This window comes from Rhyacophila brunnea, unplaced genomic scaffold (assembly GCF_057557595.1).
Source record: "Rhyacophila brunnea isolate RB1 unplaced genomic scaffold, BYU_Rbru_1.0 scaffold_2, whole genome shotgun sequence".
NCBI classification, from domain to species: Eukaryota; Metazoa; Arthropoda; class Insecta; order Trichoptera; family Rhyacophilidae; genus Rhyacophila; species Rhyacophila brunnea.
The window spans coordinates 6467307-6492473 of NW_028232859.1; the positions used below are offsets into that span (position 1 = coordinate 6467307).

Below are 25167 nucleotides of genomic sequence, written 5' to 3' on the forward strand. Positions count from 1 at the left end.
CATAGTAAAAAAAGGTCGCCTGCGGCACTATTTTGCTTTGAGATTATTACCAATTCAAAATATATGATTCAATGCAATTTTTAGTTGTTATGTGTTGATTCCTCGACAACTCCATAATTGAAGTGTTAAAAAATCGCTAAAAATACAATGAATTTTATTTGACCACGAACACCATTTAGAAAACGCCACTATAGAGCAGGCTGCATTTGACCTTAGCGATAGGTAGAGGGGCGCCAAAAATTCTGGCCTGGGGGCCCGCTTTAGGATGTGAGGGGCATGCGTAAATTAATATAACTAAGATCGATTCAATTCACAACAAACATGGTATTTTACTATTCGAACTATGACTTGAAGGATTTGTGGGAACTTTTTGAACACTGTGTGTCAATTGCAAAACGTTTTTAGCCTAGTATAGGTTTGGTAAAAGAAACTTAAAGAAACCTAAGGAGAGCATATGGGTCTACAACAGACTTTTTTATGAAAATAGTTTGTTGGCTATTCGACCTTGCACTTGATCGAGATTAATACCGGTTAGGTAATAGATCACAGCCCACATGAAATAAAATTATTGATCATACTCGATCTATATAATGAATGTATTAATTATATAAATAAACTGGTTTTAATCTTGTAACACCCAATACTAGTTTTATCGCAGCCTGGTAATCTACGTAAAACAAGGTTTTCTTCACCTATTTTTTAACAACCTACTTACTTATATTTATTTTGTATATTATCATTAGCACATGCAATTCAGATTATCTAATGGCCATCCATTATCACATAACTAATAAGAGCAATAAGACTCAGACACACGACTAGCGTGCGCCGAGGCAGGTTTTACTTGATTCCAACTGCATCCGATTATGGATCTTCAATTTGATAAAAAGGTCCAATTGGTCCAATGTGTCTGAGCCTTAACGGATAATCTTTTAAATTAATCCATTGGTCAGTATTGCAATTTCTGTCACTGATAACATACTAATAATTTATTTTTACACAATTCTGATTTTCCGATTAAATGGAATATTTTCTTTTTCGTAAACAACATACCTCCCAACTGGACTCCAATCAGATTTAAATTGGATATTACTGGTTTGAATTTTACACTATCTATAAAATAATGTTATTTTTTATATAAAAATATATTTTACTTCAGCACGAAACACTAGACTACTGGCCTATATTTATCAAAACATAGTAAGTATTCGTTTTTGCGTTTTATGATTTCATTTTTTTTCTAGATATTTATACTTAGTTAATTGGTGGTAAGTCGTGATAATATATTTTATAATATTCTGGAAATAAACTAGGTATTTAATACGACACTTAATGGGTTCATGTGTCCACTTGATAAAGCGTACCTAACCGTTAAATTGACTACGTCCGTAAAAAATCGATAGATTCACAAGCTTAATAAAACAAACAATTATTAAGTTTATAAAATATTGATAATAAGTAATAACAATGCTAAACAAATAAAACAATAATTATTTGATACTAGAGTCGGTACCCAGTTCGCTTGAGTTTTTTTTTTGTTTATAAAGTTTTACTATTCCCATAATATTTTACGAAACACCAAATAATGAATTACGTCTTGTTGGTTCTCTATTCCAAAGTGTCTTCTGAAAAGACTTTATGGGTTCTAATTGTGCATTATTTGCTTTATCAGATTAAATTCTTCTGCCCAATGATACCTAATAATATTTATAGGGCTTTTCAATAAAACCCTGCCTAAACCAAGCCATGGTAGATAATAGTCAAAAAATATTCGTTTGTCTATAAAATATCTAAAATTATATCATTACACCAGCGATTTCCAAACTGGGAGGCGCGCCTCCCTGGGGAGACGCGGAGTGTTGCAAAGGGAGGCGCGAAAAGTTTAACACATTAATTAATGTAGCTACAGGTTAGCAGTTTTCAAATGCATAGTTTATAAAACAGCCGCGAGTTATAAACTACACAAAAAACAGTCCTATAAAAGGTTTGCAAACCTGTTTGAAAATATGGAGACTAATTTTATAATACCTCACTTCTACACTATTGTTAAGCGCGCTGGCTATCTCGTGAAAAAAATAAATAAAAGGGTCAAACTATAATGTTGAAATTTGATGCAAATTTGTTTAGGAACGATAATTTTGTTGTTAAACTATTTGGTTAAAATTTTAAAAAAATTGAGTGAATAAATCAATGCAAGGACTACTAATGCATTTGCTGATTTAAAAAGACAAAGTGAAGGGATTCATAAAAAATTGGAGCTTTGGAAATCAAAATTACAAAAAAAATAATTTCGCCATGTCTCCGCTTTTAAATGATTTATATGCCAGATAGGTATATTGAAGCAAACAAAAATCTATTTACCGAGTTCTTGGTTAGTTTGCTAATGCACTTTTGCACATTGTTTTATTAATAGTAAAAAAAGTCGCCTGCGGCGCGGCTTTGGTTCAGGTCTGTTAAATATTTTAAACACGTGGTTGAAAGATCCTGGCCTGGGGTCCGCTTCAGGATGTGGGGCCCATGATAGAATCCATTTGTCAATGAACGATGATGAATTTCGATTGACTACTATTGAAATTGATTATGCTAATAAATAAGCACATTCGTCGCAAGAAAAACAAATAAATTTAAAAATTAATATAATATAAGTAGTAAAACCTTGTTTATTTATATATTTTTTTCATTTTTGTATTAGTACATTGTTGACTATTGAAATAAAGGGGGGGAGGCACCAAGATTAGATTTTTTTAAAGGGAGGCGTAGTAACATAAAAATTGGAAACCACTGCATTACACCATATAAAATTTAGATATTTTATAGATCGAAGAATATTTTTTATCGATTATAAACCACGGCATAATGAATTAAACAAAAAACTATCTGTAATTCAACGAAAACAAATGAGCAAGTACCTCTGACTGAAAACGTGTGCACCATTTTTGTCGGATCGCCCATAGCATACCTAAATTATTATGGTTTCATTTAGGCAGGGTTTAATTGAATTTAATAACTAACTAGCACAATCTGCTTCTATTCTTAGTTCAATGAAAACAACATACTTCCAGTACTTCCACCCCTCGCCGCCGGTGTGTATATTATAATATATTAAATACATATATTATTACAAGTATTGTATAATAATCAATAATCATAGAGCACAATAAATTTTCATTTTCAGTTGTCCGTCACATTTCACTTCCCCGTTGGTGTGCGTGTGCTTGTCATATATTTCATAATAGGGGAGGGGGTTGGCATATAGATTATTGGTCAGTGGCGAAGGGTAGAGGTAGGCTGTTAAGATCCGCCATAAATAGTGCACATTAACCTTTTTTAGTCAAATGTATATGTTTTTATTGAAATAAGACTACAATTTACAGATGGTATTGGTTGGGTTTTAAAAATCAATTAAACCCTGTCTTACCAAACCATAATAGTATTGATATATTTTAGGCGATATGACAAAATTGTGCACATTTTTTCATTCTTACTTATTTGTTTTCGTTAGATTAAGAATACGTATTACACATATTGTTGGTACATTTTTTTAATTCGTCAAGCTATGCCTAAACCAAACTATAATAGATAAAAAAAATATTATTCTATCCATAAAATATCCAAATTTATGTATGATTTAATTGCATAATTTTAGATATTTTATAGATATACGAGTATTTTTTGACTATTATCTATTATGGCTTGGTTTCGCAGGGTTTAATTGAATTTTAAAAACTAACCAACACCATCTGTAAAATGTAGTCTTATTTCAATGAAAACAAGTATGTATGACTGACAAAGTTTGGTGTGCAATATTTATGGCGGATCTTAACAGCCTACCTCCACCCTTCGCCACTGTATATTGGTACCAAGGTATAGGTACCTAGCCACCTTAAAATTGCAACAAAGCTGACTAAATACCTAAAATAATAATTGTAGAGGTGCATTCATCTTTACTAGAGAGGTAGATAGCAACTAAAGAAAATGGTGTGCGTAGGTATTACTATTAACAGTATATATTAACTTCATACCAGTGGCAAGAGGTGGAGGTAGGCTGTTCAGATCCGACATAAATAGTGCACATTAAACGTTGTCAGTCATACGCACTTGTTTTTATTGAACTAAGACCACAATTTACAGGTGGAGTTGGTAAATTTAAAAAAAATCAATTAAACCCTGCCCAACCAAACCATAATAGTTTTGGTATACTTTGGGCGATCCGACAAAATGTACAGACTTTTTCATTCATACTTTTTATTTTCGTTGAATTTAGAATAGGTACGGTACATAATATTACACATGTTGTTGGTCAGGCCATAATAAATAAAAATATTATTCTATCTATAAAATATGTATGATTTAATGTCATAATTATAGATATTTTATGGATAGACGAGTATTTTTTGACTATTATCTATTATGGCTTGGTTTTCGCAAGGTTTAATTGAATTTTAATAACTAACCAACACCATCTTAATTAATAAATTATTGTAGGCTTAGTTCAATGAAAACAAATACATATAACTGACAAAGTTTAGTATGCACTATTTATGTCAGATGTTAACAGCCTACCTACACCTTTCGCCACTGCTTCATACAATTAAATTTAGTATGTACGCGTAATACATAATAATATATGAATTTGTACGTAACATATAAAAATGACTTAGTAACAACGAATGGATCCTGGTTCGCAGTCTACTCGTTTATTTGTATTTTAGTACATATTTGATTATTACTTCATTTTCTAATTTAGGTCGCCGCCGTACATATTATTTTGATTATGCGCGTCCATTTAATCAGAATAATCTGGTTATGACCGGTTATTGTTTCAGTTTTCCCGCGACAACAGCCTTATCAGCTCGAGAGACTTGAGACTTCTATCCTTATCACTAGGACCGTCTATACATACTGTACTGGCGTTCATTAAACTGCGGTTCGTGTGACACGGGAAATTAAAATAAACAGGAATTATGTTCCTGTCAGATATGACGGTACAGAGAGGTGTCTGATCCATGGGCCCCACAAAGGGGAGGCTGACAGGGTTCTAGCCTGGGGGCCCTAGCTCAGGCAGGGCCCGGCGTGGCGAGTCGATCAGTTAAGTGATATAAACACACATCAAAAATTCTCTCCAATAGTAAAAAAAAAAAACGGTGTGTGTTAGAAGTTATACTTCTTTGGCGTAACAAAACAAAATAAGCACGGGCGTTGACATGATCTTACTCCCTACTTCATATTTACCGTTTGTCAATTTATGGATACGGCCGTATGTTGTAGCTTAACCACTGGGAAATGCCAATATAAATGGCGTGTTTAAAAAAAATACTACCCTATTCTTAGGTCAACAATTATTATATACATAACAATCATTAATCCTAGGATGATTATCACATTTGAATGGCCAAAGACGTTGCTTATAATAAGTATCTTTAGAATTATCTTCAAATGTGTTAATCGTACCCATTTTTTGAATAATAAAATGCCTAATTCTTGTCAAATTTGGGATCACAGAGATTATAAAATATATTTTTTTATCGTTATAATGTTAACATTAAGTTTACTAATGGTTTTGTAAATGCGTTTAATAATTAATAAATCTAAAAAACTGCACATGGATGTACTGAAATATGACTATATTCTAAAACATTAGATCGAGAGGCTTAAAAGAATACTATTTTATGTAATAATAATACTTTATGCAGTCATCAAATGTTTAAAATAAATATATAGGATAATAAGGCTTCGAAATTATATAAATAGATTATCTTCAACGGTTCATTCGCTGCTGAGTAGATAATGATTATTTAATTGCCCCCTTTAAAATGCACGTTAATTACATCGATCGGCCGCCTGGTCATTACGCGCCGGGTGCGTCTTCCGCGTCCAAAATATTAAGGAATGTCCAGGGTTATTCTCTGAAAATACCATAAAAGCTCCATTTTGACCTACGTGGCGCACGTGGGTCGTTAGGAATATTTTTTTTACCCGCCAAATTGTTACAAGGGCAGCATTTTAAGTTACTCCACTGAGTCGGTGACTGCATTAAAATACATCTAGAACCACTGGTTTTGTCAACAATATGCGTGTTGCTAACTGTTGTTCGGTACTCTTATCATTTCAATGATATTAATACAGACAGAGCAATGAGTCCGCAGAACGTCATGGCTACGGGGGGTCGAAACTGGTATGCTATCTCAACATTCAGACAAACAAACGGTGACTCTCAAGTTTTTACTTGGAGCAGTTAAAACGTCTAAAAAAACAGCGTCTTCTTGAAGTTTACGCCATATTATAATAATATGACGTATTCCACTATAGTAGGTATTATACTAGTCCACTAAGACATATTTTCTAGGTGGCTTTGTTGATGTTTCTAATAATTTTCTAATATTTTTCTAATAGGCCATCCATGGACTGAAACCGTGTGCGGTTTAGATCCGTGTGCCCAATTGAATGACATTATCATTGCGTGTGCCATACTAAATTTATGATTTTTGTTCATGAAAATATATTTTCACTAAATTTGTAAGTGTAAGTAGAGTTGGGTTTCGGGAATTTTCGAATATTTCGAATCTCGAGAATTGAATTTTTTAACATTTCGGGAAATCCCGGATCACGAGAATCTTTTCTCGGGATTCGGGATTTATTATCAAATATTAATTTAAAAACGATTTTCTATATGAAAAAAGTGGACAGAAAACACAAAACGTTCAAGGACTGATCGGGGCATTTAACACAATTAAGCCAACGTCAACTCATAATGAGCGCAATTTTTGCAACATCAGGGAATTTTGTGTCTCAAAAGCGTACGCGATTGTCAGACGCAGCGATTGACAGTCTGTGTTTTTTGAAATTCTATTTTAATAAGTAATGTTTTGAATTATTTTTGTTTTCCTACTTCTATTTTGTTTCTCATTTTTTTTTTTGAATTTGTCTGTTTTACACTGATTTTAGGATTTTTACAGTTTTTTTTTAAATTTCCCGATTTCTCGAGAATTCTTTTCTGGAAATCCCGAATCTCGAGATTTCAAAATTTCATCATTTCGGAAAATCCCGAATCTCGAGATTGAGATTTTCTCGGGAAATACCCAACTCTTAAGTGTACGTGTATGGTATAAACGGATACGATGAGATGCTTATAATAATAGTTTGTGAAAATATAAGCTTAGTATGTCACACGGTTCTAAACCGCATTCGGTTTCAGTCCATCTATGGCCTAGAAGCTTAAGTTGCCGTGACGAAGAATGCCTGTTGGAGGAAGATAAACGATTCGCTACCGAAAATATCAGTATAAGTACATTTGGACAGTTGGAAATTATACCAACTTACGAAACAAATTACTCAATACTATTTCTTTAGTCGCCCGGCAGTCGATAAAATAATAATTATCGAATTTCAATTTTCCAAATAAATCCATGAATTCAAACTAGGAATATATTTTTTTATAAATCATGTTTTAATCGCATTTCATTTTTATTCGCGTAAACAAACTCCTTTCTTACAAATCATAATACACACATACCTACCAGTGGCGAAGGGTGGATGTAGGCTATGTAGAACTATGTCAGTCAAACTTATTTGTTTTTATTGAACTAATAATACAAATTGTAGATGGTGTTGGGTTAGTCTTTAAAATTCAATTAAACCCTACCTAAACAAAATCATATATTAGATAAATGACAATTATCGATAAAATATCATTTTGAATATTTTATAGATAGAAGAATATTATTTATCTATAATGGTTTGGTTAGGCAGGGGTTAATAATTAAACCTCGCGTCGGCTTATACTGTCGTGGGTCCTAGGGTCGAATCCTGGCTCTGGCAAATAAACATATTGTCTTTAGATTTGTGTTTGAATCAGAGTATGTACCTAATAAGTTGTTACATATTAGAATAAAGTAAACATCTGTTACCTAATACAAACCTCCAATCTGTGGAGGCCCATATGATCTTATTAGTATGTTTATCAGATCTTCTATAGCCTACCTCCACCGATCGCCACTGATACATACAGCCTACGATATTATAAATAAGCGGAGACTTTATCGCTCGGCCATAGTAGACGTAATAAGTCAAATATAGGTAGGTATATTATATCGTCACCGTTTTAGCAAAACCATCTATGTGTCACTTTTATCAAAAATGACTTTTAAATACCAAGTCATTCCTTATTTTTTTCTCTATAGGCCAGTAAAATGATCTATGTGTTGGGTAAACTCGCTCCGAAGATATTTCAAAAAATAAAAAACAGCTATGTGTAAGGTTCAAAAACCACGGTTCACAAAAACAACTATGTGTATATATAGTAACATATAGATGGTATTTTGATATCGAGAGTGTAATGTTTTTTTACAGTTTGGCTACACATTGTTTGTTTCTATGTTATATGCTATGCATTATGGTCTTGCACGACGGTTTGAAAGATGCTTTCTCAAAAAGAGAGACAGGAAATATTCAATAATTTCTGGAAGATGCCTACATGGTCAATAGGGTATAGGCGAGAATTAATTTAAAAGTTGGATAAACAACTACAAACGTCTCGATGACAGTGGTCAATTGAAAGCAACAATGACAAGTAATAAGAATCTGACTGAAGATAAATAATTGGTAGTGCAACCAAAAATCAAAACGGAGAGATTTGTGGAAAAATGTTACATTATGGTTGGATCTAATTCCAAAGTTCCCAGCCATTATTGCAGAGAAAATACCTCCAGGGTGTATGTGGAATTGTGTTTCCGATTCAAAATACAAATGCATGATGAATATAAAAAATGGTCTCTGGAAAATGGTCATAAAGCAGCAGAATATACTCCAGTATATTTACCACCAAAAAATCAGTATCCACCAACCACGTAAAGATCAGTGTGCCATCACTGCCATCTGCTGTAGTTATAAAATGAAGAATGTTTCAGAAATGGAATACAATAGCCACATTATTAAAAAAAAAAAAAAGATGCTAGAAGACCAAAAATGAAATGAAGGAGAGTACCAGAAGTATTACTGGACGGTTAGTAATCACAATGGATCTCCAAAGTGTGCTGCTATGTCCAAAACACAGGCACAAATGTATTATAAACAAAAGCTGCAACTACACAATTTCACCATATACATTCTTCATAATGTATCTTCTAATGAATTTGTCTCATCTCATCGAAAGCAGGACAATACAATGAAATAATTCTAATATCGGATGGGTGTGGATATCAAAACCGAAATAAATTATTCGCTACTGCTCTAAGTTATATCTTTAGAGAGAAAAAACATCGAGATTCAACAGCTTTTTCTGGAAAAAGGTCACACCATGATAGAGGCCGATAGTGCACATGCCACCTAAGAAAAGTATTTTAAGCCTCCAATATATTCACCGTCTGATTATATAGCACGTATGCGGCTAGCAAGAGCAAAACAACCTTATAAAATTAATGTCATTGATTTTTAATTTTTAAGAATTATGGATAAGATTAAATCTGGATTAAGTTCAATCAGACCAGGAAAACGAATCGGAGATCCTGTTGTATATGATATTAAAATGTTACAGTATCTACCAGATGGAACAATCTTTTACAAACTCAACTTTATCAGTGCAACCGACTGCCTTTGTAATATATAATATAATGAATCATTGCCAATATCACAGTCGAAATACATACATCTTCAGGAATTAAAAAGTGTAATAGAGAAAGATCACCACTATTTCTACGATAACCTAACATTTAAACCTGCTAATAGAAAGTAAACGAACTTATAAATATAATATCATCTCACTATTGCATTAATAATTAATAAAATGATATTGCAATTTATCACTAATGCACTATGTATATTTCAACTATTATTTATGTAACAGTTTTTCATGAATTTATTATTATTCACATTTTGATGAATAAATTAAACTATGTGTATTTACAAAACGGTCAAAACAACTTATGTGACATCACAAACTGTATTTTTATTATTTTTGTATTAAAAATAAAAGATTTTTGTTAACAAAATAATAATCTTAGACCATTTTCTGATTATAATAAAGCATTCTTCATAATTTTAATGTTTAAATGTAACATTATTTTTTTATTCAGTTTTATCCTTCTCCTGCACAATTTGAGAAAGTGCACATAGATGGTTTTGCTAAAACGGTGACGATATTATAAAATATTAGCGATTTTTTTCTTTCATATCTATACGGAACCAAATATATACTATTAGAAATTTCTATATTATTAATTTGCTGTCTATAAGCAACGCATAACCTGCCCACTCCTTCGGATCGTCTCTGATTTTTACATTGTTAAATGATAAATGAGCGGTTTTTTGTGATATCTAAATCGTTATTGTGAGAAATATGCATCTTTTTAAATTTTGATAATCCAACACAAACATTGAGGAAACATCGTATGGATGTTCTACGCGTGCGATTTGAACTCACAACCCACGGTTTCAGAAGAGACATTCTGCCATTCATTTCGTCCAATCGTCCACATATGGTGCTTATGCAGGCACCCATTGAAAAAATAAGGCAGGAATTGCGAATATTATAATATACCTAATTACATATTTGAAAATCCTCAAAATCGTCACTAAATGCCCTAATGCCATTTTACCTGTTCATACAACGCGTAAAATCACAGCCAAGATAAGCTCTAAAATAAGGCTGCAGTTTCTTCTAATTCTCATAGCCAATCATTGTTTATTGAATAGGTATAGGTGTACGTACATCATAATCTTCTCTGTAGTAATAATTTTTTTCAAAAGTCACCAGTGTTTGATCTTTGTCAATCTCATTACGCCAGGTCGCATAATTTATGAGTTAAATAATACATATTATCTATGAGGTATTGAGATGCAGTGATATTATATATTATATCACGCCTGTGTAAAATGATTTCTACGAACAAAATAATAATATGTGGTCGAATGCGCGTAAGCCTTTCTTTATTCTAGTCAACTCACTCTTTACTTCACAATAACAACAACTCTATTAATAATTGGTGAAACAAAATAGCCTTATCAATGTGTGCCGATGTCCTTTCGTAATTACGTGTGCACATTTTCCTACATTTTCTAGAATAACGCGTTTACATTTCATAACCAACGTTGCCATCTCTAGTCGACAAAAATATGCCATACGGGGTAAGAATATTCGACCATGTCCGATCCAGAGTGGAGGTTTGTATTAACAGATTTTGCTTTTACGATAAATGGATTTCAGCTACTTGCTCAACCTATGTCCGTAAGAAAATACGCTATGTTTACAGGAAACTACAAAATGTCTTGATAATAAACATAAAAAAATCAATTTTGAACATGGTATGACAAAGGAAAGTAAGTTTTAACTGGGAGGGGGGGGAGTGGTGAGTATCAGTCGGGTGAGCACTTGAGGCAGCGAATTAGCATGGTAATCCAAATAGGTGATGTTGCTTTTTTGGCTACACTAGATGGCGTAAAGGGGTTGGGCATGGCCCCACAGTGGGGCTGACCGGGATCTAGCCACTCTAGACACTCATCAAAAATTTGCTTTAATAATAAAAAAAAGTCACCTTTCTTTTTACCATTCTAAAATATGAGGTTGTGCGATGCAATTTTTGATTATTCTGTGTCGATATTCGATAACCCCATAATTCTAGTGGCCGTAGCCTTTAACCTTGGTGATAGGTAAGGGGGCCGCCAAAGATCATGGCCTGGGGGCCCGCTTCAGGATGTCCCTGTTGCGGGATTCGTAGGGTGTTTACTTTATTCGCAATATTTATGGTTTTATATACTCGTACTAAACAGATAAAACCATGAAATGAAAATTGTAAGAAGTTTTTATGTATTCTGGGGAACAGTGAAATTTCCTCTTATGATAAAGTATAATATTTGGATTCATTTTAGATTCTGCCTTATAAAAAATCTTCTTTTTAAACAAAATATTGTTATTAAGGTTATGTTTACGTGAAAATTCATAGATAAATTAAAAGAATACGGCATTTTATGAAAAACTTAGATTTAACATCACCGCAATACCTATATAGTTTTGTAATTCAGGTGAGTAGATAGGAATCATTGCTATTGTGGGTGGGCATCTATCTGCATAGCCCCCACATCCTGAAGCGGGCCCCTCAACCTATCACTAAGGTTAAGGGGAGTGTAATGTTCTATAGTAGTGTTTCCCAAATGATATTCCGCGGAACTCCGTATATTTTTTAATGTGAAAATGAAAATAAAGGGTTATTCCGTGTATTTTTTAGCGATTTTTGGTATTTTAAATAAATCAGCTTGAATTGTTGGCACTCAGGATCATATTATGGAGCACTGATCGCGACCCTTTTTTGTGACGACTTTTTTTTACTATTAGAGCTTATAAATTTACGGTGTGTTTATCTCACTTAATTGGTTAACCTGCTACTACGGGCCCCTCCTAAGCCCGGGCCCCCAGGCCAGAGCCCTGTCAGCCCCCCTTTGTGGGGGCCATGGGCATCTGTATAGAAAATTTACAATCTACCGCTTTGTAATTAGTTATAAAATGAACTTCTGCCTTGATAACAATAACCATTAAAAAAAATAGTGCTCCATTTAAGATTTTGAAGGTTCTTGAGGCCCCTGCAGGTAACAGTATTTCTGAAGTATTTTAAAAGTTCCGGAGCTTGGTCCCTTTTAACAAAAATCCCAGATTAGTGTGTACCTAAAAGTTTGTTTAAAAATGAATAGCAGCGGCGTTACTAGCGCCTGAAACACCAGTATGTCGGGATCTGAAGAAAATATATATTTATTTTCGTCTCTAAACGTTTTCTAATAACTAACGATTATATATAAAATTACTGTCGTAGAGATGCTACTTTTATTGTACATGCGTTAATTACAGCGCTCGGAATGGACAGGAACGCACCGGAGCGCCGTTGTGGTTCGTGGAATTCCAAAATATACCGTTCCGGCTCGTGGATTCATTTAAAATTGCGTTGCGGTTCGTTAGATTGAGATAATTATATATGAATGTATCTTTTAAAGTTTTTCTCAAAATTAAAAATTAACGAAGTTATGTTATGCCGGGCGTGCAAGGGTTAAAAATAAAAATTATGACATCCCTAAATTTCTTTCAACCTTCTTATTTTGTGTCGATATGTCCATGCCTAAATGCATTGTCTAAATAACAAGAAACAACCAGCTGCAAGCGTAAATTACTTTATTACCCAAAAAAATGTGCCTTGCTGACACTATTTGAAAACTCTTAAAAAATAAAGTATACATTGTTTAATAATTTCTAAAGGATGAAACATTTCAAATCTCAATACAATCTTGCCTTTGACTTACGCATTGTTAATTTACTTACCTACTAATTTATTATATTATTTTATTCGGAGTGACAAAAATTATTACTTCGCCATTTATTTTCGGGTGAATGAATTGTGTTTTCGATGGTTAAATTAGTACAAAAAAGTTTGATAATTTGACTCGTGCAATCCGCTATAATATTCCTATTAGTTGCCTTTTAAAATATTTTGTATTATTTAAGATATAAATACGTTTCTAAACAAAATTGTTTATATTATTAGTTTGGTGTTTTTTTGCTACATTCTAGTAAGTTTTGTGTTTTAATTTTAACTGTGTGTTTAACTTGATTTTTTAATAAAAAATTGTTCTAAAAGTTGGTCAAAAATGTCATCAGGCGAAACGTGTTAACCGAAACTATTGAAAAATATTTTGTCGCAGGTAACGTAACGCTGGCCACATACCTACACAATTTGATCATTTAAAAAATGATATTGAGTGGTTATTTATAAAAATAATGAAGGTATAATAAAGTAGTAGGTAATTCGTGTAAATCTGCTAAAACCACATTACATTACATTAGGAATTCACTCCAATAACCATTGAAGTGGCAACAGATGGTATTCATCTCAACAATTAACTTTTGTTAAAAAAAGCTTATGACGTGTCGTAAACCCCTCTTTTTACGATGCTTACATTTGTTTTGTAATTTACATTATTGTTGAATTGCGACTATAGTACAATAAATCTTGTGATATAACTACTACATTCATTCATTTATTTGCCATAGGTCATGATGAGTATACTTTTTTGTAAGTGAATTTTGTTGCTTCTGGTAAGTTTTGTGTTTTAATTTTAACTTTGTGTTGAACATATTTTTTAATAACAATTTGTTCTCTTAAAAGTTAGTTAAAATTCTCAGCAGGCGATACGAATACCTTTATATCGTCGGTGTATTGTAAAAATGGCGAATTAACCAAAATACTATTACAGGAGGAGAATTTTTAACCTTTGACATTTATTTATTAATTACCTGTGGATGAATACTTTCCTTATAATAGGCTTTATAATATAATATTTTAAAAAGTCTATTATGTTAAATTCGCTTTTTCTTCGTAACACTAAGTGGATAATCACCCTTACAATTATCGTTTTTAATAAGTACTTTCCTGTGGGATACAAATTCGCCATTTTTACATAATTATATTATTACATATATACCTATATACTATTGTCGCTGGTATCCAAACTGATTTAAGATAATTCTGGCCACACGCACAATTTGATAATTTTGTGGATATTTATAAAAATAATGAAGGCTTAATTACGTAGTAGGTACTTCGTGTAAATCTGCTAAAACATTAGGAATTCTTTCCGGTGGACAATACAGTGGCAACATCTGTTCTGTGATTCAATAATTATTATCATCTCAACAACTTGACTTGTGTTAAAAAAATATTTATGATAAGTCGTAAACCCCAATTTTCACAATGAATAATGAATGATTTTTTCTACAAAAATGTGTTTGGGCCATTGATGGTTTGGGCAGAAAATATTGAATAGCCTTCTGCAGAGTTTATTTATTTGGGACGTTCCTATTGTATTACAATTATTATTACATGCATTGTAGCTTGTGACTTTAAAAATAATAGAAATAATACATAGGTAGTGTGGAGAGAACTTTTACTTAATTTTTGTTTGTAAATTTGTTTAAAAAAAATATAGGAATATCCTTTAATAAAAATGTACGACTATCATAATATCTGTATTGTATGTAGGTACCTATTATCATTTCCATGGCAATAATAATGTGAGTAGGGAAGGACAAACAACATAGATTGAATCGTTTAGAATAAGTAGGTACTAACAAATTAGGTACCTATGTGTCCAGTGCGGACATCTAATTATCTTAGGTGGTGTTAGTCATAGATTATTAAATAAATACGGTGGTAGATGTATATTACAATAATGGTAACCAAAGCATCACCATTGTAACATAACATGCATACAATACAATATAAGTCCTTATAATGTTGAATATAGTAGGTACTAATTAATGACAATTTTATATTATTCTATAAGAATCGCGCTTAGCAACCTGAGTTTCACCTTCCGTCATGTTTTATCTTATATAAATGAAAATGACACACCATTGGTAATTTAATTACAAATAATGCTATGTTTAAGTTGTTTGGATGACTTGAAACTTTTATTAGATGTAGGTACGGCCTTATGCCCCTTATAGTGGATAAGGTTCAAAATAAATCTTTGAGAATCCTTTAAAGCTGTGTGGATAGTGGATACTATCCATGGTTTTATCCGATTGATTTCTCAAGACGTATGCTTACATACTGTATTCTGAAAGTTAAAAAGAGAGCTAGGTATTTAGGCTACGTACTTTTTCCAACTTATATCTACCCAGTACAAATGAGAACTCTGCCATTATTGGTACTTAGTATTGATTTTATTATATATTATTTTATAACTTTCTTGATAATCTAAGTTGTTTGTTCTGCCAAGGTGCAATAATTGCTAATGATAATTGGGCAGGAAATAACTATGTTCAACCAAATCGCTTCGGATAATCGTATAGTCCACCTGCGTGAGAACGAGTTTATGTGAACGCTATTTTATAAATTCTTGGTATACGTAGGCACTTACTGTTTTTTCTAATACTATTTCTTTATTTTTTAAACACTATTTTAATACTATTTCTTGATGTTTGATATTCTGTGCTCGTATTTAAATGGAATTTGTAAAATTTTCTATAAGTACGTAAATATTTTTTTAATTTGAATCTATAAGGTACTTATGTGGATATGTTGTTTGTTATGACTAATTAATTACAAACTTATCTATCCCAAATGAGACAGTAAGTTATAATCAGTGACGAGTGGTGGTAGAGGTATCATGCACTGGTTATAGTGGTAGATAAAGTAAAAATAAAGAATAATACAATTTTTGACGGTATACTTTGTTAAAACAAGATTATTTCGCCTGCGGCGCTGACAATCCTTACCAACCTGCCCAATATAGATCCACGTAAGAAGTTTAAAGTTTATTGTTGCATTTTTATATCAAAAGTACGTACGTACGCGTACGTAAAGAAAGGATTAGCATAAGTACTTAGTTTCGGAAAATTATACAGCGTTCCTGTTCGTGAAATTTTCCATTTCGAGCACTGGTTAATTATTATTGTGATCCAATATAACAGTAATGAGAATTACTCTTTATTTGACATAGCATTTTCGTTATTTTTCAGGAAATAGGCAATCGTCATAAGTTTAATTAAAGACAAATAAAATTCCACCATGCACTCTCAGCCGACTATATATTTTTTAATAATAAAAATGCACTTACCATTGACAGGGGTCCAAAATCATGACGCATTTATAATTCACACTTTATTAAAACTTATCACCCAAGTCTGAAAATATAATTGGTATTATGTACTGAAATTGTTTTTTATTTTGATGGGTTATCGTATTTTTCTGATTTTTAATATACAGGGAATATTTTAGTAAAGCCATCAATTTTTTCTAGTAGGTAGTTAAGATATTAATACAATTTTATGTGTGGTCATTTTAACACTACGAGCAGCTGCATATTATTGCAGTAATTGCTGTATATTTTTATACCAATTTCCTTGGTTTGGCAGATCACTGAAATTTCCGTGAATTGAAAATTAACATCACGATTTGAATATTAATTTTCCACTGTACCAAACAAGTGCAGCAAAACGTGTCCTCACAAACTAACCACAGTGTGTGACTAGTTTATTTTTATTGTTATTTTTCAAAAATGAATTTGTGTTGAAAGAATGGGATAAAAAAAACTCGTTTGGCGGGTTGGTGATTGGTCCGTGACAAGAGCCGCGATACAGAGGGGAGGGGGATCGGGCTCCGATGCTTTGCTGGGGGCATTTCGTACCTATATCCACACAATGGTTCAGTGTCTACCTTTAGAACGCATGGTCTGTCTTTCTTTGTATGGGGTCACTCGGGCCGACTTCTTTTTTGATCGCACGTGAAGACAGCCTCGCATTAAAAGGGTTAAAAATATACTTTTGCAATAATATTGTGAGCATCACAATTTATTTTGGGGGATTCAATTTTTAACTCTTGTTTGTAGCGTACGTATCTATCTGTTTTTCATAGAAATATTAATTAAATATATAGGTAGATACCTAAATATACTTCGATTTTTTACTTTGTGTACGTATGCACCTAACTAGGTACTGAAGTAGGGTTTAAGTCACTTTAAGTAAAAGGAAAATGATGACAACTACCTATCTATGATCAACAATGCACCAATTTCCATATAACATGAATTTTCGGTATCTATTTTAGAGATTAGGTTTGGATAGGTTAGGTACTCGTACTTCGAAAAAATAACTAATTTCGCTCAATTTAATAAAGTGTTGATGACAGATCAGACGCTAAATCAAATGATTTAAAAAGGGGAACGCGAAACAGTTGAAACCAGTCATAAAAATATTAAATTAAACACTTTTTTAAAATATGCATATTATTTCTTTCAAATTGAGTAAGCATACAATTATTATAACCCTAAGTGTAACAAAATCCCTGAAACTAACTTCAAAGGGGCTGTACCAAAACCACTCAAATATATGCGGGTACCTACCTACATACAAAAACAAATCACTAATAATTAGTTATTATTATGTGTCATCACGGTCGTCTTGAATAGGTAATAATTATTTTTAGTTACAGGATTTGTTTCTAGGAAAGAGATTCATTGATTAGTCGATGGAATTGATGGTTTTTATTTTATTTTTTATTTGGGGGGCTCAAAGTCAGTCAGTGCCTCGGGCCTCCGCGTCCTGAAACTGGGACCGAAACCCATTAAAAATTACGGGGTTCAAGAGGTTCTATTGATATATTATTTTTGCCAATTATTTAAAAAAATATATACCAATAATTAATATATTATTATCATGGATATTATTAACACAAAATTATTGGGAATCGGTTTACCCTACTGGGTGTGGTACAACAAGCTACTTGGCTACAGGCGCTTTGTTTTATGGCCTAACCGTCATAAAGTACCCTGCTTCAAAACCTTGGTCCATAGCGTTGGCTTTTACATTTCTGTCTTAACAATGTGTTTTGTGGTTTATACACATTTTTTGTTCAAAAGATTGGTTGAATATCTAAAAATTATAGCATTCATTTCATCTACCTAGTAAAAAAATCTTGAAAAATAGTTATAATAGACACCCATATTTTGTGTTTTGAAATTTAAAATAAAATATCCATAGTTTGTAGGTAGGTATATCGTTTTTGAAGAACTGGAACCGACCCTCCAACAGCTCTCTGACCAACCTGCGTTATATTTTTACTTTGGTTTGGTACCTATCTACATCAAAGCTCAAATTATTATTTTAAAATAAATAAACTATTTAAAAATGTAATAAAAAAGTAATGGCTTGTTTTTTTTAATTTTACACTAACAAAATAACATCTGATAGTGGTTAATTACGAAATTATTATTGCCTTATTTATACGTGGCTATTAAATTATACAGATACGACATAAATACTCATCAATATCATATAAATTGTGTTTTATTTATATTAATTTACTGATTTATTCATTTGATATGATATCGGTAGGTACGATTTTATTTGGCCAATTAATTTAATGGCTTTTGCTACAAATGGTGTTTGCTGACAACTAGCGTGCTTGAAAAAGCTCATCGTGAATCGAATTTACTAAAGCCTCAATTACATTGAGCTTCTTTACGAGCTGTTTATTGGCGAATTTAAAAGCGGGCGATTCAGCTACTGCGATTTGATGATTACACACAAAACTTTCCATTCGCTGAGAAGCCACAAGCCAGCGACTATTTTGACGGAACGTAGTTCGTTTTTTTACCGGGAGGTTGGTACTGCGCTCTACTGCGCAGACGCAGTAGGCCCACACGCCGGCGTGTAGCGTGTAAAGTTGACCGGCTTTCAACTTTTCTCGGTATAGTGTTTACAACCTGCTTATTAGCTTATTCGATGATTACACTTGGCGACTTTATAGGCAGATTGTAAATTCGCCAATAAACAGCTCGTAAAGAAGCTCAATGTAATTGAGGCTTAACATAAGGGTAAGGTGTCTGCTATAAATTAATAATACCTACATGATATTATGTTCAAATTTAAAAGCATAGTCTAGCTAGACTCTAGAGCCTAGAATCTAGATATACATATTATATAATACCCAAAATCTATATTATTATTATACACCTGTTGTGCTTCTTTTCACATTTGGGCCAAGCATCGCGAACGTTGACGTTAGAAACATCGACACGGCATCGAAGTACGGCCAACATTTGCCGGCGTTGGGCCACACAACGCGTATGTCGCTATCTCTATAAGTCTATACTATGGTGATTGTGTACATTTACCCAACTCCAAGGGGCAGATGAAATTAATGAAAAAACAGCAGCTGATATAATTACGTAAATAAAATAATCGACAATAACGCAGATATATATTATCTGATTCCGTGGTGATAATCATAGATAATATTTTTTTTATTAATTTTTAAGGCGGCCGGAGGGTCATTTCAGGACCTGTATCTGCTGGATTCGCGCCAACATGTTTTAGGTGTCGTATTTTTTTCTACAAAAACATTTTTTTCTAGTGAGCATATTTCTAGCTTGAGATGTTTTAAAATTATGTATATTCAGTATTTATATAGAATATTACATTCTGAAATCTTGTATCTTATTCGTTAAATAAAAAAATAGTTTATAAATTGGTCGTACATAACGGAACTTTACCTGTCTTATGATTGTTACCTGTATACATGTATACTTAACATTTAGATCTATATGGATTTAAATTACCTATTTGTTCAATTATTAATATCTAATAAGAATAATTGAATGTGTACATCTATTTAACGTGCCCCAGTTTGGTCACATTCCATGTAGGGGGTATAGGGAGAGAGACAGAAGTATTTTCAATCTGATTGAGTGTGAGCGAGAGAGACAAGGCGGCTAAAAAGGACCCATCCAGGAGGCGACCAATGGTGAGTTTTTTTCTTATTTATAGTCAGCCGCAGGTGGTTTGAAATGGGTGACCACAAAGTTCTACGTTGAAAATTTTAACCCCATTTTTTTGATATTTTCATAAACATCCAGATTATATTTTATATTTTCGATAATACGTACACGAGTTGGTCAATTTTACCTATATATGTACTAATAAACCTCCTTCTAGTAGCGGATAAGCGAGGGTCGCAATAGTGATGGGAAAAAAGGGGATGTGGTATAAGAGCTGCTAGAACCTACTATTTTTCCTCCGAGAGTTTTGATTCCCCTGAAAAAATAGAATGAGATTCATTCAGAATTTATATATTATGGTTAATTACTAATGAACATAGCATGTGCCTTTGTAAATGACCCTTTTCACAAACAACTTTACTAGGTTGATACACAAATCATCGTTTCGTTAACAGATAAGTACAAATAAATGTAGTAGAAATAATTACAAGATAAAAAGAACTTTTTATATACAACGTTTTTAAATTTTCTGTTGAATCATAATATAAACTTGAGTTGAATAGCTTAAACGATCAAAAAAATTTGTACTTGATAGAAATACTGAATAATAAAATGTCATTTCATATTGATTTTCATGGTAACGCACACATCTATGTAACGCACGTATATATTATTTAATAATTTAGTTGCTTGGACCAATAATGGTATCGAAATAACTTTTCATACAAAACAGAATTAACTGAAAATGAATTCAATTCTACTTAAAGATGGCTAAAAGATTGGCATCGTGTTCTGATATATTTTAAAAGTTTCAAATGTCTAGCTAGTCGGGAAGTAAGTTAAAAATCGATTGCAAGATTTGTATCGGACAAACAACCACCGGACGAATAAGAATACGACCTAAGAAAAACGTTGTAAAATGAACTCTATTCAGAGTTTCTCTCTTTATTTATATATATTATTGTCCTATTTCCATTATTTATTGTAGGTATAAACTCTATAGTCTACCTACATTCTACATTCTACAGTATGTATTTTACCTAAGGCGCCTACTAACGTGTCCAAGAGTAGACCAGATTATCGCGTTAAATGGTACGGTCAATGTCTGTCACAGAACAGATTAATAAATAGAATTCCGATGGGCTATATCCCAATACAGCACATTTTGACGCAGGGTTTTGAATGTGTGAGTATCCTACGAAAATTAACCACGCATTATGGAGTGCAATAGTGTGTGTTGCAACCTTCAATACACCAATATTAAATGAGCGTCAATGCATACACCGAGAGCAGTTGTCAGTATTCGATGTATGACGTATTCTTGACACGTGTTTAAGTTTATCCCATATTCTTCCACACTCAAGATCAGTTGCCTGCTTCTCCACACCCATTAGGTATTTCAGTTCACGAGTTCCCATTATTTCTGAGTTCGCTGATATCTGTATTACGTTTAGGAATAAACTTGTAGTTGGAGTTGCGCTAATGTGGGGGAATTCCCGTCGTTCACTAGCCCTAGCCGCTAAGGAGTAGCGGTACTCCGTGGACACTCAAACACCAATCAGCCGATTAGCGTTAGCTTTTGAATGAATTTTATCACCGCAGAACATAAATAGTATTATATTATTTCTAAGTTATCACTTATCATGCGCAGACAAAACTGTTCAGCCGATTGACTTAGCTACGGCGGTCTACAGGGCAAAACGCGGGCGGCGAAGTGCTTTCTGTCCCAAATGCATGAACACCCGGTAGTTTATTTATATTACGTTAATAATTTTTCTGAACCCTTTCTCAGATTCTCACTACAAACTCTTGCCATGCCTGTGATCTCTTCGCGGCTTCTTCGTATTACCATGGTAGTACCTAGTTAGTAGTTGGACGCCTTCTAATACCATTTCTCAAGAGAACGAGACGGTCCAACATAATAAAATCTTTTCAATTGATTTTGTGAGATAAAAAAAAACTCCCGACTTGATCGAACCTTTGTGAAGGCCCGACTGGTAATTTTATGTTTGATTTATGATGTAGTTTTTACACAATAAAAAGAATTCCATAGGTTTAGGTATCTTTTGAATGAATTGTTGTATTTTATTACTGCAATCGGTTGAGGAGGTTATAGGTACAACTAATGTGACGAGCCACCGCATTGTCGCGCCTCTAAAGCGGTTCTGGACGATCAAAATGACTACCTGCCTACCTACTGTTTAATGTTTAATTAAACACATAGGTAGTAGGTACCTACTTAAAACAACATTAAGCGTGCAATGTAGATCATATCTTCAGTGCTAGATAACACGGTAGCACGTTTCCGTTATTTTTATTGGTCCAGAATAAAACGGAGCAATTCCATAAACAAAGCGATTATCCACAATAATAAATTATTAACATACGGCACTGCATCTTACTTGATTCCAAATGCATCCGATTAGAATAGCGAATTGGACTTCTTGTTTATCCAATTGGATGAATTTTTAATCAATTAATGCGTGTCAACTGTATTACTCTACGACATTTGATTGATTTTTAAGTTAAGTGATAATAATGTTAGAATAGCCCTGCTAGATATCATAGGTATAGGTACCCATTTGCTAATTCAGCACCCATCATAAAATTTATGAATCTACCTAAGTAAAAACTTTTATCATATACCTATATTATATATTATTAAGTTCCTAACAATAATAATTGATTTAAGTAGTTACATATACTTTATGACGTTGACTAAGGCTGCAGACACACGGCATTGCAGTTGACGTGCGTCGACGCAGGTCTTATTTGATTCCAACAATTGTATACGATTATGATCACGAGTTAGATTTGTTTTATCTAATAATTAGTGATTCTAATCGGATGTAATTGGAATCAAATAAGAACTACATTGTCATGACGTGTCTGCAGCCTAACATTTTTATACGTGTCTGGCATCACGCTATAGCTCAGAACCCCCCAAATTTAATTGGTAGATGAACCCCAACGTTTTGGGGTTCGAAAAATAAATTGAAAAAAAATTTATTAAGATTGCCGAGCGACTGCTTCCTCAAAAGGCAATGAATTTGGTGCATCAGAATTATTCTCACAGTACCTATTCATAGTTGCAATTCATTGCCAAAACGAAAGATCACTTTCTATGTCATGAATTAACATTTTATTCACACAATACCATTGGTCAAAATCAATTAGGTTCACTAGTTTGACGTTGAAGATGTTTTTGCGGGATCCCAATATGTAGATATTAAACCTATAGTTACTTAGTCACTTTTTGTTTTTTTAATACCGACAACGGTTTTCAGCGTTTGTAGATTTTCATTGTTGACTTTATGAGCTATCGCTATTTACTATGTTATACCAATCAAAAACGAAATTTCAACATAGTTAGGTAATAACTCAATTAACCAAATTTGGACTTACCACAGTTTACCTCACGCATACAAATATTGAGATAGAAAATACCACACGTGACACAGTATAGCTTAATCGCCAGATATTCAGTGTCCTGAGCACGCCACTGAAGTATCGTTTTCATCTTACAAATCCGAAATGTATCTTTTTTAAAAGACTTTATTTTGACCACAAACCTTTTCTAATGAAATCAGTCTAAAAACGATTTTCTATTTGAAACCAAATAGTTTCATAGCAGCGTGTAGGTAGCTATGAAGTGGTAGATAGATAGATACCTAATTTTAAAATACGAATCAAATAAGACGCAAAAAAATGTAGATAATATTATTATTTTTAAACATATTTACTAAATACCAGGACTGTGAGTTGTTTTAGCGCCCGGGGCAGTTACAAAATTTTCGCAACTTATGTAATACAAACCTGTACCTATACTACATAAATACATATTACGAGTGTAGTCTCAGAAGTACAGGTTCGTTGCCATTAATAAATTTAAATAATACGAATAAAACTATTATACGACCCTCCGAATCTGAAGAAAAAAATGAAAAGCAGTGAATTTTCAACATACCTACTGTATAAACAACTTAATCCAGTGGTACACAACCTATTTAACAGAAGAGCCGATTTACTTTCTGTGGGTACCTAAGTGTTGAAAAATAATGCTATGTTTTTTTTTTTTTTTTTTTTATTGGGTGGGTGCATCACTGGAATAAATTAACGAGTTTTTTTTTTTTACTAAGCTCCATAGATACCCTTACAAACGAAAATCGTACGGACTCATTCTGTATAATATAACCTCATTGACTGAAAACCGCCCCATACTAACCAGGTGCCACGTTATTGGCTGCATACCGCCTAATATCAATAGACCAATCAATGAACCTGATTACCTTACGAACTATCAAAAATTGTGTGAATTTAACTAAAAGCATATCCTATATGGTAAATAAATGGCCTAAACCTAAACCATTGAAAAATCATATTGTTTATTACCAAATCGAATCAAATATTTTATCAAATAAAATCAAAGAATCGATTATTTAAATATAGGTATATTTTCTTTATAATATGCAGTGCCATACAAATAATATATTTTAATAAAAAAAAACCGTTAAATTAAATAAGTAACCATAATATGGTCCAAATCTTACAAAAATATGTTCACATTCTATGTGTTATGTCACAATAATTAAGGCCTCGAAATGGACCGGAGCGCCGTTCCTGTTCGAGAAATGGGTAAAATTATCGCTCCGTCTCGTAGAAAAAATAATTTGACCGTCTGAGCTAGATTGGCCATATAATAGAAAATCTAGCACACTTATTTTTATAAAATACACATAAAATTCGGTAGCTATGTAAATAACAGAAAGCAGACGAGCGTTCCGGTTCGTAAACTTTTCCACTTCGAGCGCTGCATATATTATGTAAAACGTTTAAAAACCAAACGATTTATGGAAACAAATTATATAAGGTGATATAAATAAAATTTAATGTTGACAGGTTCAATTTTAT

At 32.8% G+C, this 25167-nt stretch overlaps 1 protein-coding gene across 1 annotated transcript in view; it reads right to left on the reverse strand.

Annotated features, from left to right (window-relative positions):
* The window catches only part of LOC147071767 (uncharacterized), a 32855-nt gene extending 15846 nt beyond the window's left edge, over nt 1–17009 (reverse strand). Inside the window, exon 1 of the mRNA XM_085946678.1 lies at nt 16597–17009. The gene's annotated coding sequence lies outside the window, so the exon portion shown is untranslated. The remainder of the gene's footprint in view (nt 1–16596) is intronic.
* Between the last annotated feature and the right edge of the window lie 8158 nt (nt 17010–25167).